General features: G+C 41.7%; 1 long non-coding RNA gene across 1 annotated transcript in view; it reads left to right on the top strand.

The window, feature by feature from the left end:
• Nucleotides 1–6,131: 6,131 nt before the first annotated feature.
• Nucleotides 6,132–17,692, top strand: part of LOC138739787 (uncharacterized) — an 89,373-nt gene continuing 77,812 nt past the window's right edge. Inside the window, exon 1 of the long non-coding RNA XR_011342451.1 lies at nt 6,132–6,245. This is a non-coding gene — a long non-coding RNA (uncharacterized lncRNA). The remainder of the gene's footprint in view (nt 6,246–17,692) is intronic.

The raw sequence follows: 17,692 nt of genomic DNA, 5'->3' as shown, positions 1-17,692 counted from the left end.
AGGTGCTGTTCCTCCAGTTTACCAGTGGTCTTGGTTTGACAGTACATGAGCCCATGGACACACACCTGCTGAGTTTCTCATTTGCTATATAAAGTAAACTGTTTGACCCGTTCTGTTTCTCCAGCATTGTGTTTTCATTTTAATCACAGTGTCTGGAGACTTTCATCTTTTACTTCAGAATACTTTGACTATTATCTCAATTTGGACCAAAGATAGGGCTTTTATTTTGTGTGGTTCAAAATTCAAATTTAGGATATGAGCAGGTTCTCAACAGCCATTCTCAATGGAGGTCATAAGTGGGCATGGCAATTTAAAATCGGAGGGCTGCCATGGACTGAAAACATAAACAAGTTTTTATGTTTTTATGTTGTCGGTGGGAGAGAAGTACAGAAATCACCAACTAATCTTGACTGTTTCACAGGAAAGGGGGCCCATAAATAGAGTTCTCAGGAGGCCATAAGGCCAGAGCCAAAAAAGGTTGAGAATGGCTGTTCTAGACTATCCTAAGGATGGAACAATGACCACAGCTATGGTCTCCCAACTCCATTTGATCAAAGTTCACATGGGTTTCTTGCCTTTGAACTGAACCAACACTCAAGGTGAGATTTGGAATCATTCCACCTTGGATAGAAGAGAATGTGAGGAGAAATAAATATATCATAACGTGGAACACTTTGTGGAAGCTGCTATCTTTTAAAGACAAAATCAAGAGGAGTCCCCCACCTGCCATCCTCAAAATAATCTAGAAACTCTTCAGTTCCGTGGTACTATTCAAAGTAGCGCAGTGTTCTTTCAACCTTTTATTTTAAACAACAAATGTTAAAAAGAATACACAGATGCTAAAAATCTGAAATTTTGAAATCAAGACCTAAAGCTTCCAGACTTGGTGAATCTTGTCAGCATTTTCAGATTTTTACCAAAATAGCCTGGCTTCTGATTTAACTCCTCCATGAAGACATTAATTTGTGAATATTACCTGTAGCCTTTGATTCTAAAAGACTCACAAATAATTAATTTTCTCAGGGGTTCTTTGTGAAGGCCTGACAAGTGAAAAGACAGCTTAAATGTTATTTGTTTTCCCACTTGTTTCAAGCAATATTTATATTTTTATAACAGTTAGTGATGGCAGAGACAAAGACCATCAACTCTAAATCAGCTCCTCATTCAACAATCACTTCAAATTATTCCCCTATTCTTTCCCAACAGACAGAAATATTTCTCTCCCATGTGCCTTCTAATCCTCTTTAATGCAACAATTGATTCTGTGAGAGATGGGAAAATTGATCTAAAATTATGAACATGGAAGAAACTAAAGTTCATCAGTAAATGGCTGTAACCAGTTCAAACAGGATAAGCTTGGGGCTTAGGATGCAGGAAAGCAGAGTCAGCACGATTAACATAAGAATCTTCTAGTCTTTGTGACAAGACCATAAGACTAAGATAAGGAATGGTAAGGTACAATAGAATGTAGGAAGTTGAGGTAGTCTGGATCAGATAAGGGTCTCCTAGCCCTGGACAGAAGTACCAAGTCATACATTTCTAATTAGCTAACCATACACAGATTTATACATATGAAATTAGCCAACCCTAGATAGAATGAGTCAACTCTGCATATCAAGAGACTGTAGCCCCGAGAATCAGGAAGGTGTGAATAAGGACAATAACATGAAGGGACACCGACAGGATACCCCCCCTGGTTCTCCAAGTATACTGAAATTGCACGTAGGCAGGCAGGATTGCCTAATGCCAAACCTCTCCAGCAGGAGGCAGAAGAATGTAAGGGGGAGGGTATTCCTATACTGAAATCAACTGTATAAAAGTTGGGTGAGCCCCAGTATATGTGTGTGTTCCCAGGGTAAGGGGAAGCACCCAACTTTGCATTGTTGTAGTAATAAATGTTCTTTGTTCTCAATTTTTGTCTCGAGCAATTTCTTTAAAGGTACTTTAATTTCTAACAATTCCATTCCCCTCACTACAAGCACCCATGGAGGCAGTGAATATCAATTCATAACTATTTTTTGACCAAAGAAAATTGTTGTCCTCTAAACCTTGAACCATCCACTCATGGGAACAGCCTTCCACCACAGATCATAACTGGATCTATCATGACCCAGCACTCCATGATCTGATCCCTTTTCCACCTCCTTTTGGTCCAATGTGAAAAATCCCATCTCTTCAGTCTAACTCCGTGAACCATTCCAATAATCTTCTCTGCAGCATTTTAACGATCTTTACAAATTAGGTCACATAACTAAAGCTTCCAAGGCCCTGAGGGGTTTTCATGGTGAATATGGAAATCAATGCATCATCGTTTGGGACAAACAAGAAATAGGGAACATTTCTGACCATACTGAATGGAGAGGCAAGCTCAAGGAGCCACGTGGCCAATTTCTGCTCCTCTTTCCTTTTTATGTATGTGGAGTCAAAGTTGCAATCAGATCAGACAAAGGGATCTACTCAGGTTGCACATTATGTCTGTGCGTACACCTGAGGTTTGAGAAACAAAATCAAAAACAAAGCATCAGTTTCTTTATTCCTTTCTGAATTTTGAATGAGATCATGAACTTTAAAATGGATCAGGAGGGACGCTGGTAATCTGGAAGGCACACAGGTAGATGTGGTCTGATCAGTTTAATAGCAATGCAGAAACATGAAATGTGTTTGCAGAAAAGATTGAAAAGTGATAAGTATAACCAAAATGGAAAAATTCTTATGAGGAAACGAAAGGTGATACACTAAAAATAATATCATAAGTGCCCTGATTTTTTAGAAACTTTGATGGCTTGGCATCTGGCTCCCTTGATTTTGGTTTCTGTGCTCCCTTTAAACTCACTCGTGTCCCATCAGTTTATTCCCTTCAAATTCACAAGATCACAAGATCATATTTGGCCCATTGAGTTTGCTCCATTAAACCTCCCCGAGCTAAACTATTCTTGCATCTAGTTCCAAGTTCTAGCCTTATCCCCATATCCCTTGATACCCTGACTAATTAGATATCTATCAATTTCCTCTTTAAATTCCCCCAAAGATCCTGCCTCCACAGCTGCATGTGGCAACAAATTCCACAAATCCACTACCCTCTGGCTAGAGAAATTTCTCTTCATCTCTGTTGTAATTTGGTACTTTTTAATTCTAAGACTGTGCCCTCTTGTCCTGGATTCACCCAACAGGGGAAGCCCCTTATTTGTCCACAACAAGGTTCCCTTCCTAATTCCCCTTCAAACTTACCTATATCATTGGAAAATGTTCTATTCCACTGTGCAACATCTAAAAACAAATGAATTAAAAGCATATTGGAGTCTACTGAAGTAATATACCATAGTTGAGAAAATCTGCTAATCTGAGTGTCAGATTGTTGGAATTTTACAATTTCGGGTGCAGATTCTGTGCATAGACCTACAAACAGCAAGGTAGCGGGTTGAAAAAAAAATTGAATGAAATTGTGGGTACTTTGACAAAGAGTGGGTTGACAATTTCAAGAATGATGGACTTGTAATGCAAGATGTCACAGTTCGTACAACAATTAACAGAAGAGGATTTTTTTTGGTAACATGGAGACTACAAAAATTTAAAAAGCAACTAGATTTCATATTGTGAAGGAATATATAAAAGAAAATGGAGCTAGGTTAGCAAATAGCTGACTCTTCTATTTCTTATCTTCTTAAGTAAAATGTGATTAGTGATTAGATTCAGCCATGCTGACATGCTGTCAATTCTTTCTGAACTGTATTTTTGTTGGCTGTCTAATTTGCACTCAAAGCAACCCCCCCCCCCCCCCACCCCCCCCACCCCCACCACCTCCCCATTTCAGGTTGTGACCAGTTCTGGGTTGTTTTAAATCTTAAAACTGAGTGTATATTGGCATTTTGTGAGATTTTCTTTTTAAACTCACTATGTCAGCCTGCCTCTGTTTTGTGGGTTTAATTGAGGTTTCTAAATGATCAGCAAAAAAAGAGAAGCTGGAGGCTCAGGTTGCACCCAGGAGAAAAATGGATAGTCAATGTTTCGACAGTTGAAAAAGGGTCCTGACTTGAAATGCTGACTGTCCATTTCTCTCAAAGGATCTTCTAATTGACTGCTCAACCTGACACCAACTGCAGTTTCTTGTGTCTCTCTGTCTTTGTGATCAGACAGTCAACCTACTCCCAGGTGCTCAGAGGGCTACTTAAGTATTGGAGCAAGGCTGGAATTCCTGTTGGTCAATGTTTAAAATCTGGCAGCTCAAACAACAAAAAACTGATAGCTCCAGTAACCATAATTGTAAAATTATTTACTTGTTATATTAAATAAAACCTGCAGTTCAGCGATGAACATCTGCACACTTTACATAGTGCAAGGGTCAAGGGCACGAATTCAATATCGTTAAGGGGCTACACTATCTTTACATTGAGTAGCGCCCCAATGGTATTGAATTTGCGCCCACAGCGCTCTCACATGTGGCAACCAAACATGCTGCTCCAGATTCCAACAACTGCAGTCTCTCATGTGTTCGAAAACAGGAAGTGGGCCAGCAAGAATTCCAGCCTGTTGATAATATTTAAATGAACCTCCTAGTTTCTGGAGCAGGCTGGACATCTGCTCACTAATACATCTCACTTACAGTCTAATGTGTAGTGCGTGTTCCCTGTCAATTGGCAGAATGTGTATGTGAACCTTTAATTTTGGGACAAAGTGTAAAGTAGCATTAGAAAGTCCTAGAGACAGATTTTTTAACAACCATCTAGTCAGTTGTCACTGACATCTTCAATCAGTTTTGTTACTTTATTGAAAATAAAATAAGACCATGAAATGTGAGTTGTTGCTAGCTGTAGTTTTGCAGGCAATGATCATTATCTCACAAGATGATCATTATTATGCATTTAATAGCATTTGACATGACAATTTACTTTCTGCAGTAAAGGAGGGATATTTTGAGAGCTGTTCTCTTTTTTTTCCTCAATTATTATTTTCTGTGATAGGATCACAGTAGAGGCAGTGTAATACGAAAGTCTGCAGGTGGTGTGATTGTAATAAAAACAGAAATGCAGGAGGGACTCGGCTGGTCACACAGCGCCCATAGGAGGTAAACACACAGTATATTACCAACGCTCTGGGCCTGAGCTCTTCTTTGAGGTATAAGCAAAAAGCAGGCAGGCATCTCTATAAAGATCGGAGAGAGAAAGGGGAGGGGACGAGTCCAGACTAACAAACAAAAGATTAGAATTGTTTTGACTCTGTGAAAGAAGTCAGATGGAAAAGAAGGAGGGGGTGGGGGGAGAGAGAGAGAGAGAGAGAGCTCAAGGAAAGGAGACGGGAACAAAGAGGAGGGAAGGATTATAACGGAAATTGGAGAAGTTGATGTTAATGCGATCTGCTTTAATGGAATCCAGAGAAGTCATGGAAGAGGCAGGTTTCTTTTGAATCAACAGATTCAGAAAATAATATTTGCTGAATCCTAGTGAAGTCAATTTGTGGAATTTTCTTCTGTTGATTTATAATGTTTTAACCAAAAGGATGAAGTCAGCAAATACAAAGCTTTATTTTTAACATCAGGGCAGATTTTCAATTAATCAATAGGGAAAAATGATCGCAATAAGTTAACTTTTTACTATTTTTTTAAACTCACAAAACAATGTCTTTTAAATGTAAACGTTTACAATTAAAAATTAAATTTGGACATAGCAGCACGGTAATAGGCCCTTCCAGCCCAAAAGCCTATGCTATCCAATTACACCCAATTGACCTACAATCCCCAAACATTTTGGAGGGTGGGAGGAAACTGGAGCACCCAGAGGAAAACCACAGGAAGAATGTACAAACTCCCTTCAGACAGTGCCAGATTCAGGCCCGATTTGACACTGAAACAATAACGTGGTGACTATGTCTTTTATCTGGAAATAATAAAATCAAGTGTTTTATCTCAGTAGATCATACATTGTGTCTCAGCCATTGTCTCAAAGGGTAACATGTACCAGGCTAAAAATAATTTGATACAGTGCAGCATTTTTGCGGCAGGATTGTATTAAAAATGCAGTCAGTAAACAGTTTTGTGTCCTTGAGCCTTCTGTTATCTGTAAGCCACTGAGTATCCTGAATGATTTCAAACAACAAACAGATTTTGTGCATTTAAGTTTTGAAAAAAATATAGTGAAGGCCCTTCATATCTAAGTAGCTTCAATGATATTAGACTGACTGCTAAGTTCGCTGCTACTCATAGAATCATACAGATCAAAACAGATCCTTTGGCCAACTCCATCCAACCCATGGTAAGTACCTAGAAATGCTCATCCTACTTGCCATAACTTGTCCTGTGGCCTTCTATATACATCTCTGATTCAAATGCTCATCCAGATACTTCTCAACATATTTTGAGAGAATCTGGCTCCAAGGACCTCACAGGTAGTGTTCCACAATCCAACCTTGTATCTCCATTAAAGCTCTCATCCCTTTCCTTAAATATCAGCCCTCTGCGTATGGAAAGCTGTGCAAAGACTGACGATTGACCATCCAATTTATGCCTTCAGAATCATGTCCGACACAATCAGGCCTTCTTCTGCCACTCTCTGCTCCAAGAAAAATTAGCCCAGATTCTTCAATCTCACCTCAGAACTGAGACATTCCATCTCAGGTAGCATTCTAGGGAATCTCGTCTGCCTCATCTCCAGAATAATAGCATTCTTTCTCAATTGTGGTGGCCAAAACTGCGCACAATTTTCCATATGTGGCCTCTCCAATGTTTTATAAATCATCAATGCTCATATATTCTGTGCCTTGATTGATGAAGACTAGCATTCAGCATGTCCTCTTTGTGATTCTCTCTACCTATGCTGGCATCTTAGAATTGTGCACCAAAGACTCTGTGCCTGGACAGGTCTCAAATACTTGTTGTCTGTTCAAGGCCGATTCCTCCCTACTCCCATCCCATTCTTTCTCCATACCCTCTCCTTCCTCTGAAATCCACTGTTCCACTGACTTCATCTGTTTCCTCTGAAGCAGAATAGAAGAAATCCTTTTTGGTGAGCTTCCTACATGAGGTTAAATCCATGCCGACATTTCAAAAACAGGCATAGACTCACTTGGCATATTATGGCCTCAATATGCCTTTCACAGAGCAGAAGAACCTCTGACCTCAAATGAATGTCATCGTGCAGTTAACCTGCAATGCAAGATAATGTAGCCAACATTTTGTGCACCAAACTAGAAAAAAAATCATATATTTTTCCCCTACAGGCTTTACTGAGACAAATAGAGTTTACAGCAATCTTGTGCTTGCAAATTCACCATCATTTTAAAACATTTTATTTAATTAATCTATACCTCAGTTGCAATTGTAGGATCTAACCTATATCATCAGTCCAGTAATTTAGCCTTTAGGTTAAGGTATGGTTTAAGCATGAAGATACTGGATAAATAAATGATAGGATCATCTTGTGATAGATTTTGTTTCGAAGATATCTTTATCGAGTTTAATTAAAAAAACACACATATACACAAATATAGATCCAATGCATATGCTGGAATATAAGAAAAGTAAAAAAATGTGTACATTTCAAATGAAATTTTGATTATACATGGTATAAATTATCAGCACCCTTTCAAATCAAACCTGTTATATCAAAAAAAAAATAAAAAAAATAAAAAAAATGAACCCCCCCCCCACTCCAATAATCATACCCCTCCTTCTAGACCAGTGGTTCTCAACCTTTTTCTTTCCACTCACATACCACTATGTGAGTAATCCCTATGCCATAGGTGCTCTGTAATGAGTAAGGGATTGCTTCAGGTGGGATGTGGGTGGAAAGTAAAAGTTTGAAAACCACTGTTTTAATCGTACCTAATTGACTCGTGATGTGCACAGTTCCACAACTCAAAAGGAAATGGGCCAATGACAATTTTTCTCAAGCAATATATTTCAGTAACAATTGGATTTAGAGCCGTGATTCTCATCCTTCCCTTCCCACCCACATATCATCTTAAGCAATCATGATAAAAAAGAAAAAGGTTGAGAACCACTGTTCTAAACAATAGATTTTAATATAATATCATTTGAATCGTATATTTTTAAGTTATCATTTCATTTATCAGTCAATAAAAATAATAGTGTGGAAGCATGAAAGTCTGGGATTGTAGTAAAAGCACACAAAAATACTAGAGAAACTCAACAGGTCATGTATTATCCATACTTTCAGGCCTGAGCCCTTCCTGAAATTTCAATAATATATCTTATCGATGCTGAATTCCTCCAGCATTTCTGTGTGTTTTAATAAAAATAATAAGCTGGTTTTACAACAAATTTTGGCCTGTAAATGATCTTTCTTCTTGTTGGAATATCAGGGACAACATAACGGATGTCTCATTTCTTCTGCAGAGAGGCCAGGTGAGGTTAGATTTTTTTTAAACTTCGATCCCTGCCAAAGAATTAAATATAGTTTGCAAGAAACATATGTTTCTCAATTGGGTGTATAGTAATGAATTAATGAACTAATCTGAGGCGCCTGCAAGCTCACACCAAGACACAAGAGAAACTTGTCTGTGAACTACTCTTTGCAGACGACGCCGCTTTAGTTGCCCATTCAGAGCCAGCTCTTCAGCGCTTGACGTCCTGTTTTGCGGAAACTTCCAAAATGTTTGGCCTGGAAGTCAGCCTGAAGAAAACTGAGGTCCTCCATCAGCCAGCTCCCCACCATGACTACCAGCCCCCCCACATCTGCATCGGGCACACAAAACTCAAAACGGTCAACCAGTTTACCTATCTCGGCTGCACCATTTCATCAAATGCAAGGATCGACAATGAGATAGACAACAGACTCTCCAAGGCAAATAGCGCCTTTGGAAGACTACACAAAAGAGTCTGGAAAAACAACCAACTGAAAAACCTCACAAAGATAAGCGTATACAGAGCCGTTGTCATACCCACACTCCTGTTCGGTTCCGAATCATGGGTCCTCTACCGGCATCACCTACGGCTCCTAGAACGCTTCCACCAGCGTTGTCTCCGCTCCATCCTCAACATTCAGTGGAGCACTTTCATCCCTAACGTCGAAGTACTCGAGATGGCAGAGGTCGACAGCATAGAGTCCACGCTGCTGAAGATCCAGCTGCGCTGGGTGGGTCACATCTCCAGAATGGAGGACCATCGCCTTCCCAAGATCGTGTTATATGGCGAGCTCTCCACTGGCCACCGTGACAGAGGTGCACCAAAGAAAAGGTACAAGGACTGCCTAAAGAAATCTCTTGGTGCCTGCCACATTGACCACCGCCAGTGGGCTGATATCGCCTCAAACCGTGCATCTTGGCGCCTCACAGTTTGGCGGGCAGCAACCTCCTTTGAAGAAGACCGCAGAGCCCACCTCACTGACAAAAGGCAAAGGAGGAAAAACCCAACACCCAACCCCAACCAACCAATTTTCCCCTGCAACCGCTGTAACTGTGTCTGCCTGTCCCGCATCGGACTTGTCAGCCACCAACGAGCCTGCAGCTGACGTGGACATTTACCCCCTCCATAAATCTTCGTCCGCGAAGCCAAGCCAAAGAAAGAGCACTATATCATCAAACGATCAGATCTCTAAGGAAGCCCACTGCAGGCATTTTGCGGGCTTTCATCAGAAATGTTTTTAACAATCTTCTTGGCAGTTTTGCCAAGTATGCCTTAATAGTCTGTCAGAACAGGTCTAGAGGTGGGTTGATGATTGCAAAAGTTTGATGATCGGAACCCACTAAGATAAATCTCATACTTAACATTTTTTGCAAATGGCTCCAAATTGTCTCTCCCCCAACAGCCATCCATTTCATTCAAGAACTTACAGTGCCTGTGCCGACCATTATTGGCAGTACTGCCATCCCATATCCAGCCCAGGGATTAATACCCAAACAATAATTTGCTTTAGCTAGATGCCTTGGACCATAGCTCCAAATGAAATTTGCAACACGATCCATGAATGAAAGACCTGATCATCCCAGCTTCAATTCAGTTTGGATGGATCCGTCCGCATGCTTGGAATTTCTAGGCAAAGATGTATTTGGCCACTGGTCAGGATTGCTGAAACTTTCCTTCAGAACATCACAAAATCCAGTTGCTAAATATTCTACTCTTAGATTTGTCCCGTGAAGAAGAAGCATACATCTGTTTTAGTGTTATGGTGCTTCGACGAACTTTGGTTACAATTGTGTTTGAAGAGGGATTGAAATAGCAGCATAGATTTTTTTAAAAAAATCTTTGTCTTTGCATCCAATCACAAAAATCCTTGTATGTTAACAGGTTGTCATACGGTGGTGCAACAGTGGTGTTGCTGTCTCACGGCTCCAGAAGATCTCAGTTTGATCTTGACTTCAGGTCACGTGTCAACTGTGTCAGGCGGCATGGTTAGTGTAGCTGTTAGCACTGCACTGCTACAGTGCCAGCGACACAAGGTTGAATCTGCCCTGTATTAAAGAGTTTGTATGTTCTCCCTGTGTCTGCATGGGTTTCCTCCGGGTGCTCCAGTTTCCTCCCACCTTTCAAAACCTACCAGAGAGGGGGTGGAGGGGGGAGGGTTGCAGGCTAATTAGGTTATTTGGGCAGCATGGGCTCATGGGACAGAAGGGCCTGTAACCATGCTGTATGTCTAAATTTTAAAAATTAAATTAAAGTTACATTCAGATGGTGTTTATGGGGAGTTTGCTTATCTTTCTATCGAGTTTTCTGGTGACTGCTTACCTTTCAATAATTTCACTTCTAGATTATTTGAATACTGTACATTATTCTTCAGCATAGATAAGTAAAAAAATTATCAAAGGCACATGAGAGAGAATGATTACTCATAGGAAAATAAAGAGTGGGAATGGGACTAATTTGTTCGACTGGGAGCTAGTCCAAAAGTAACAGGCCAAACCTGCTATTAACTTAATATTTCTGCAATTTACTAGTTCTCTTTCTTAATGCCTGTCACAGATAATGGCCCTCAGATGAGTTAGCCTGGTCCTCTCATCCCAGATGGCGCCGATGACCCACGGCAACTTTATGCCAGCTGCAGAATCCCTGTGAAATATTCCTTCAAAATACTCATCTTCCCAGCTGCTTTCATTACAATCAACTGCATGCGGTTTTTATATGACAGTTGACCTGCTGAACAGAGTTAAAGATTTGCAAATCTCCCGGGCAATGGCTGAGTCAGGAACAGGCTGGCTGGAAGGCAGAGACCTTAAAGGGACAGGCCATTGCCAAGATCAAAGTCAGAACGTGGATCAAAACAAGACTGAAAAGCAGGGGTCTGACACATCCCTATTCATATTACTAGTGAATGTCCAGTCACTGGAGAATAAAATTGATGACCTGAGGGCAAGGCTACTTTATCAGAGCAGATCAATCTCAGTTGTTTGCTGCACCAGGACTTCGTTAACAGAGAACACACCATACACCGCTATCTGACCAGATGGTTTCACCATTCATAGACTGAATCGGAACTTGAATTCTGGCAAAGAGAGAACCAGCAGAGTGTGTTTTGATGTTTATACTAGGTGGTGCATGGACATTGGTGTTATGTTGACTTCCCGCTCAACTACCTTTGAGCAAATCTCAATTAAATGTAGTGATCATCATTGATTCTCATGGGGTTTATTTCCCTCATTAAAAAAAATTATTTTTCACACTATGAACCATACTGACCAAAATACACACAAACATTTCCCTCTTGAATATACAGTGTCATTTTCTCCCCTTTTCCCCCCTCCCTTCCCTCCATCCTTCACCCCCCTCCCTCCCCACCCATTCAACGTTCAACCTATATGATACATTAAACAATGTCATCACACAATGAAAATAAACAAGAAATTTGTGTCTTCTACTTTTACATATTGGGTCAGTTCATTTCGTCTTCTCCTCCTTCTGTCATTTTAGGTGGTGGAGGTCCGCGGTAGGACTTCTCTGTTGTGTTCCACGTACGGTTCCCAAATTTGTTCGAATACTGTGATGTTATTTCTTAACTTATATTTTATTTTTTCCAATGGAATACATTTATGAATTTCTATGTACCATTGCTGTATTCTTAGGCTATCTTCTAATTTCCAGGTTGACGTAATACATTTTTTGGCCACAGCTAAGGCTATCATAATAATTTTTTTTGTGTCCCTCTTGATGCCAATTAAAAGTAGGCACTTGCAGAGTTGCATGACGTGGTCAGTAAACAAAAGACAGCCCAGCTCAGCCCATTGCAAATCCTGGTCAACAACGTTAACCAGGCCTGTGTCAAGAAAGGCCTGCTTAACTACCACCAGCATGTAACCTGCTGTACTAGAAGTCCCAGCAAATTTGATCCCTGCTGAATCATGATAAGATAGCCTTACTGTTCTTTCCTGAGACTGCATTTTGGCAAGTCTGATCACCTGACTGTGCTCCCTCTGCCTTCATACAGAGAGAGCTGAAAAAGAGAGTCTCTGGAGATCAGGGCAGCTAGAAAGTGATCACAGGAGTCTGACGAACAGTTGCCAGATTTCCTCGGGACAGCAGATTGTGTGGTGTTCAAGGAATCAGATTACACCAGGGCTGTCACAGACTTTACGAAAATAGCTATGGATGAGTGTGTCCCCACCAATATATTCAGGGTGTTCCCCAACCAAAGTCCCTGGATGAACATGAAATCTAGAACCTGCTGAGAGTAAGATCATACCCATTTAAGTCAGGAGATCCAGATCAAAACCAAATCCAGTGCAGTAGCAGACAGCAAAATTTTGTTCCCAGAGAAACTCAATAACTTCCATACCTGATTTGACTGAAGTAACAGTGAGGAACCACCCCTCTGCACCCCTATGCCCCCTGATAATCCGGCCCAGATGGAGAACCTGACCATATTAAAAATCTGTGCTGACCAATTTACAAATGTATTCCTGGATATCTTCAACATCTTACTCTGACAGGGCATGGTACCCACCTATTTCAAACTGGAGTTAATCTTGCTGGTGCCCAAGAAAAGCGTAGTAACCTGCCTTAATATCTGGCAACCAGTAGTACTTACATCAACATTGATAAAGTGTTTTGAAAGGCTGGGTGTAAGGGTAAAATGGCTTAAAATAACTTGCAAATATATGTTTTCAAGAAACTATCAGCCCGCATATTGTTTATAAATTCTTTAAGTGCTTCCATGGTAACAGCAAATAGCCAAGGTCTTTTCTGTAGGTTTAATATAACAAGGTTAGTTTGAATTTTGCTTTTGTGCTGTGTAAAAGTGGGAAAGTAGATTGACCATATAATTTCTTTGACCTTGTAATTTTGAAAGAATTCATGTATTAATAGTTTATCGTCTGTTTATTAATTGTTTTGAGTATAGTTTACTGTTTAAGAGTTCAAATAAAACTCAATGCTACTTTAGAACGGACTTTTTAACAATGAGTCAAAACAACAAAGTCTGCATGTTGCTCAAATGATTATAAAGGGAAATATTTGCTATACTGGAGTTGAAGCATATCAGCTCCTGTCTGAGCGGTGACATGGATTATTTCCATTTCAGCTATAGTAACAACAGGTTGACAGTGGATGCCATCTCACTGGCTCTACACAAAACCCTGAAACACCTGGACAGTAAAGATGCATTCATCAGGATGCTCTTTATCGACTATAGTTCAGCATTTGACACCATCATCCCCTCAAAGCCAGTCAGCAAACTCCAAGACTTGGGACTCAACACTCCACTGTGTTATTGGATTATGGATCTCTTCACCTCCAGACCACAATCAGTGAGAATTGGCAAGATGATCACCTCCCCAATCTTCATCAGTTCCGGAGCATCACAAGATTGCATTTTTAGCCCCATGCTCTATTCACTTTACACCTACAACTGTGTGGCTCAGTTCAACAACAGCACCATCTACAAATTTGCCGATGATACCATGTAGATAGTATAGATAGTATAAAGAAAGGAGATGGTATAAAGAAAGGAGATGAGACAGGATTCAGGAGGGAGATTGAAAACTTGGTTGAATGCTGCACCAACAAGAACCTTTCATTCAATAATGAGCTGAATGTTGACATCCAGAAGGGAAAGTCAGAGGCTTGTGATCCAGTGATCATTGGGGAATCAGAGCTGGAGAGGGTGAGCAAATTTAAGTTCTTGGGAGTCACTATATTAGAGGATCCTTTCTGGACCCAACACACTAATGGCATCATGAAGAAAGCAAGTCAATGCCTTTACTTCCCCGAGAATTTGCAGAGGTTTGGTATGACACTAGAAACCCTGGCAAATTTCTACCGACCGCTTTATCATAGTCTGGTATCATCATGGATCCACACCACCCAGCATATGCTCTGTTCTTGCTGCTGCCATCAGGAAAGAGGTCTAGGTGCCACAAGACTCGCACCTCCAGGTTCAGGAACAGCTGCTACCCCTACACCCTTAGACCCCTCAACAAAAAACTCAATCAGGGATGCATTGAAGGACTTTTGTGCACTTTATTGTTTCTTTTTTTTTATTCTCTCTGCATTGCACACTTTGTTTATACTTGTTATCTATTTACAGTTCTTTATTTGTTTACTTGTGTATGTTCTGTACAGTTGTTTTTCGCCTACTAATAAATGTTAGTTATTCCTCGTCCACAGAGAAAAAAAAATTGCAGGGTTCTATGTGATGTCATGTACATACACTGACAATAAATCTGAAATTGACGACCTTACATATTGTTTTCTTCAGATCTGGTATCCTTCAGTAATAGAAATGGTTGCAAATACCAGAGTAAACATATTTTCCATTTGAGTATTCAAAGTCAAAGCTTCATTTTACTCGATGTGACTGGAACATCTTTGACATCTCCAATATTAATAACAAGTAAAAGAATACACATACCGTATTTGATGGCACATAAGATCGACTTTTTTCTCAAAAATATCCCCCAGATCTTACATGCAAAGTTGATATTAGGGTTATAATGGTGAGAAACACAACAGTGATAATTGTCACGGGATGGTTCACCAGCATCACCACCATCTATCACTGGGGGCTGGTGGCAGGATGTCTGGGTGGAGCAGTGTGGTGAGATCAATGTGGGGGCTGGTGGCAGGCTGCCCGGGTGGAGCAGTGCGGTCAGATCAATGTGGGGGCTGGTGGCAGGCTGTCTGGGTGGAGCAGTGCAGTGAGATCAATATGGGGGCTGGTGGCAGGCTGCCTGGGTGGAGCAGTGTGGTGAGATCAATGTGGGGGCTGGTGGCAGGCTGCCTGGGTGGAGTAGTGCGGTAAGATCAATGTGGGGGCTGGTGACAGGCTGTCTGGGTGAATCAGTGCGGTGAGATCAATGTGCGGGCTGGTGGCAGGCTGTCTGGGTGGAGCAGTGTGGTGAGATCAATGTGGGGGCTGGTGGCAGGCTGTCTGGGTGGAGCAGTGCGCTGAGATCAATGTGGGGGCTAGTGGCAGGCTGTCTGGGTGAAGCAGTGCGATGAGATCAATGTGGGGGCTGGTGGCAGGATGTCTGGGTGGAGCAGTGCGGTGAGATCTATGTGGGGGCTGGTGGCAGGCTGTCTGGGTGGAGCAGTGCGGCGAGATCAATGTGGGGGCTGGTGGTAGGCTGTCGGGAGACTATCCTGTTGGCCCCACACTAGTCATGCTGCCCCACTTCCCCCCGCCACAGCCCGTTGCCACTAATCCCCCCCTGCCCAGTCCCCTCCTGACAGGCCACCAACTACCCCTACACCAATCCCACAACCCCGATTCCTCCCAACAGCTAACCACCGGCCCTCACACCAATCCCCCCACCCAGTCCCCTCCCGACTGCCCACCACCAGCTCCACACCAATCCAACCACCTCTGACCCTCCTGACAGCCCACCACTAGCCCACACACTGATCCCACAACCCCACTCCCTCCTGAAAGCCTGCCACCAGCTCCCACACCAATCCCACAGCCCCGCTCCCTCCCAACAGGCCGCCACTAACCCCCACACTGATCCCATAGTCCTGCTCCCTCCCAACAGGCCACCACCTGCCTTTATACTAATCGCATCACCCCGCTCCCTCCCAACAGGCCACCACCTGCCTCTATACTGATCCCACCATCCCGCTCCTTCCCAACAGGCCACTACCAGCACCTACACCAATCCCACCACTACATATTTCAGTAATATTAAATGCTTACCCATAAATACACTAAAAAATCTTCTTAATATTCCCCACTAAAATGGCAGTCTTATATGCCATCAAATACAGTAGTTACAAGGTAACTTTAAAGTACAAAAATATTCCAAGGTTCTCTGGGAATATTTATCAGACAAATAAAACATGACATAAAAGGGGATGGAAGAGCAGATCAGTTAGAATGTGAAGCCTTGACCACTGCAAGCATACTCATCAATCTTGGAACAATTGAATTCAAGTCAAAAAAGACTCGAGAATTAGAGCTTTGATATTTCAGATACTTACAGAGGTGAAGAGATTAAAGGAATGGGAAGTGTCATGAGCACATATGAAATAAAGGATAAATATTTTAATAGTGAGGAGCTGCTTCACTGAGTTTTAATGTTGTTCCGTCTCATCAACAGCAATTGAGAGATGCAAAAATAGATGGGTTAAGTTTAACTCAAAATTTATTAACAATTGTCAATAATAGAATTAACTCAATAAACTTAACACCCAAACATAAGCCTTTATGGTAATTATATAACAACATATATTTATAATGTGTATGTGGAAAAAAAAAATGCCAGACCATTACAGTCCAAGCTCAAAATATCCCAAAATAAAACTCCCACAACAAAACCATCAAGTCAGTCAGTCGAAAGAAACGGCCACAGAATCTGGTCTTCAGATGTTGATTTCTTAGTTTAGTTGCACACAGGTATTTTAGTTGGATGTGGAGAGAGATGACTGTTATCACTGAAGACTTATGACATTGGCAGGGGAACACGAGATTTTCCTGAGTTTTTAATGGAGTAACAACCACCTTTAATTTCTTCACAGGAGAATTTTCATGCATTGACCTCCTAGTCATTAACACAAGGTCCTCAGCTCCAAAGACCTTTTTAACGCTACCTCAGCTCTGCCACACAAAGTCCTCTTCCTGAAAGAGGACTGGAGAAGCACAGGTCGGACAAACACAACTCTGGGAATCAGAGTGTCACAAGATGCTGTCAGGACAACAGTGCTGGCACCTGTGAACAAAGCAACTCAGCCTCCTGCTTGCTGAACCTGCCGGGCACCCACACACTGACCTGACTAGCTGTTGTCCAACTAACTGTCATTTATCTGACAGATCTAACTCAGTGCACTGGGCTCTTCAACTGCCCCAGCGCACGCCTTCAGCTCTCCTGCTTGGTAGAGAGGGGTTGATAACAGTGTGTGCGCTCTCCACAAGCCCATGGGCTTCAGCACTCCTGACAGCTGTCAAATCTTCCAGCATGTGGCTTCAACGCTTCCCTCAATGTGCGTTCCTTTCTCTCCCACTGCATTTCAGTCCTGTCTCTAGTCCAAAAATAAAGCTGCTCAGGTTCCATAGCAATGTTTATCAGCAAGCAGAGGCTGGAGTGTAAATGGCACCTCCTGCAAGGGAGAACACTGGGTATGAGTTTTCTGTTGATCACAAGTTTACAGAAGATGAAATGAGGCTGGCTTATCAAGAGTGCTCTAGAACAGTGAATTCCTTAGACACAAATCATCTCTGACAGCTTCAGCAACAGCTCAGCTGAGGGAGAGATAATGTCAGACAATGAGGTGTTTCTTGGGGGACTTCACATGATGCCATGAGGAGCATCACGCAACCTA

This window comes from Narcine bancroftii, chromosome 1, assembly GCF_036971445.1.
Source record: "Narcine bancroftii isolate sNarBan1 chromosome 1, sNarBan1.hap1, whole genome shotgun sequence".
NCBI lineage: Eukaryota > Metazoa > Chordata > Chondrichthyes > Torpediniformes > Narcinidae > Narcine > Narcine bancroftii.
The sequence above is the reverse complement of the archived record's forward strand: the minus strand, read 5'-3'. Positions and strand labels throughout refer to the sequence as shown.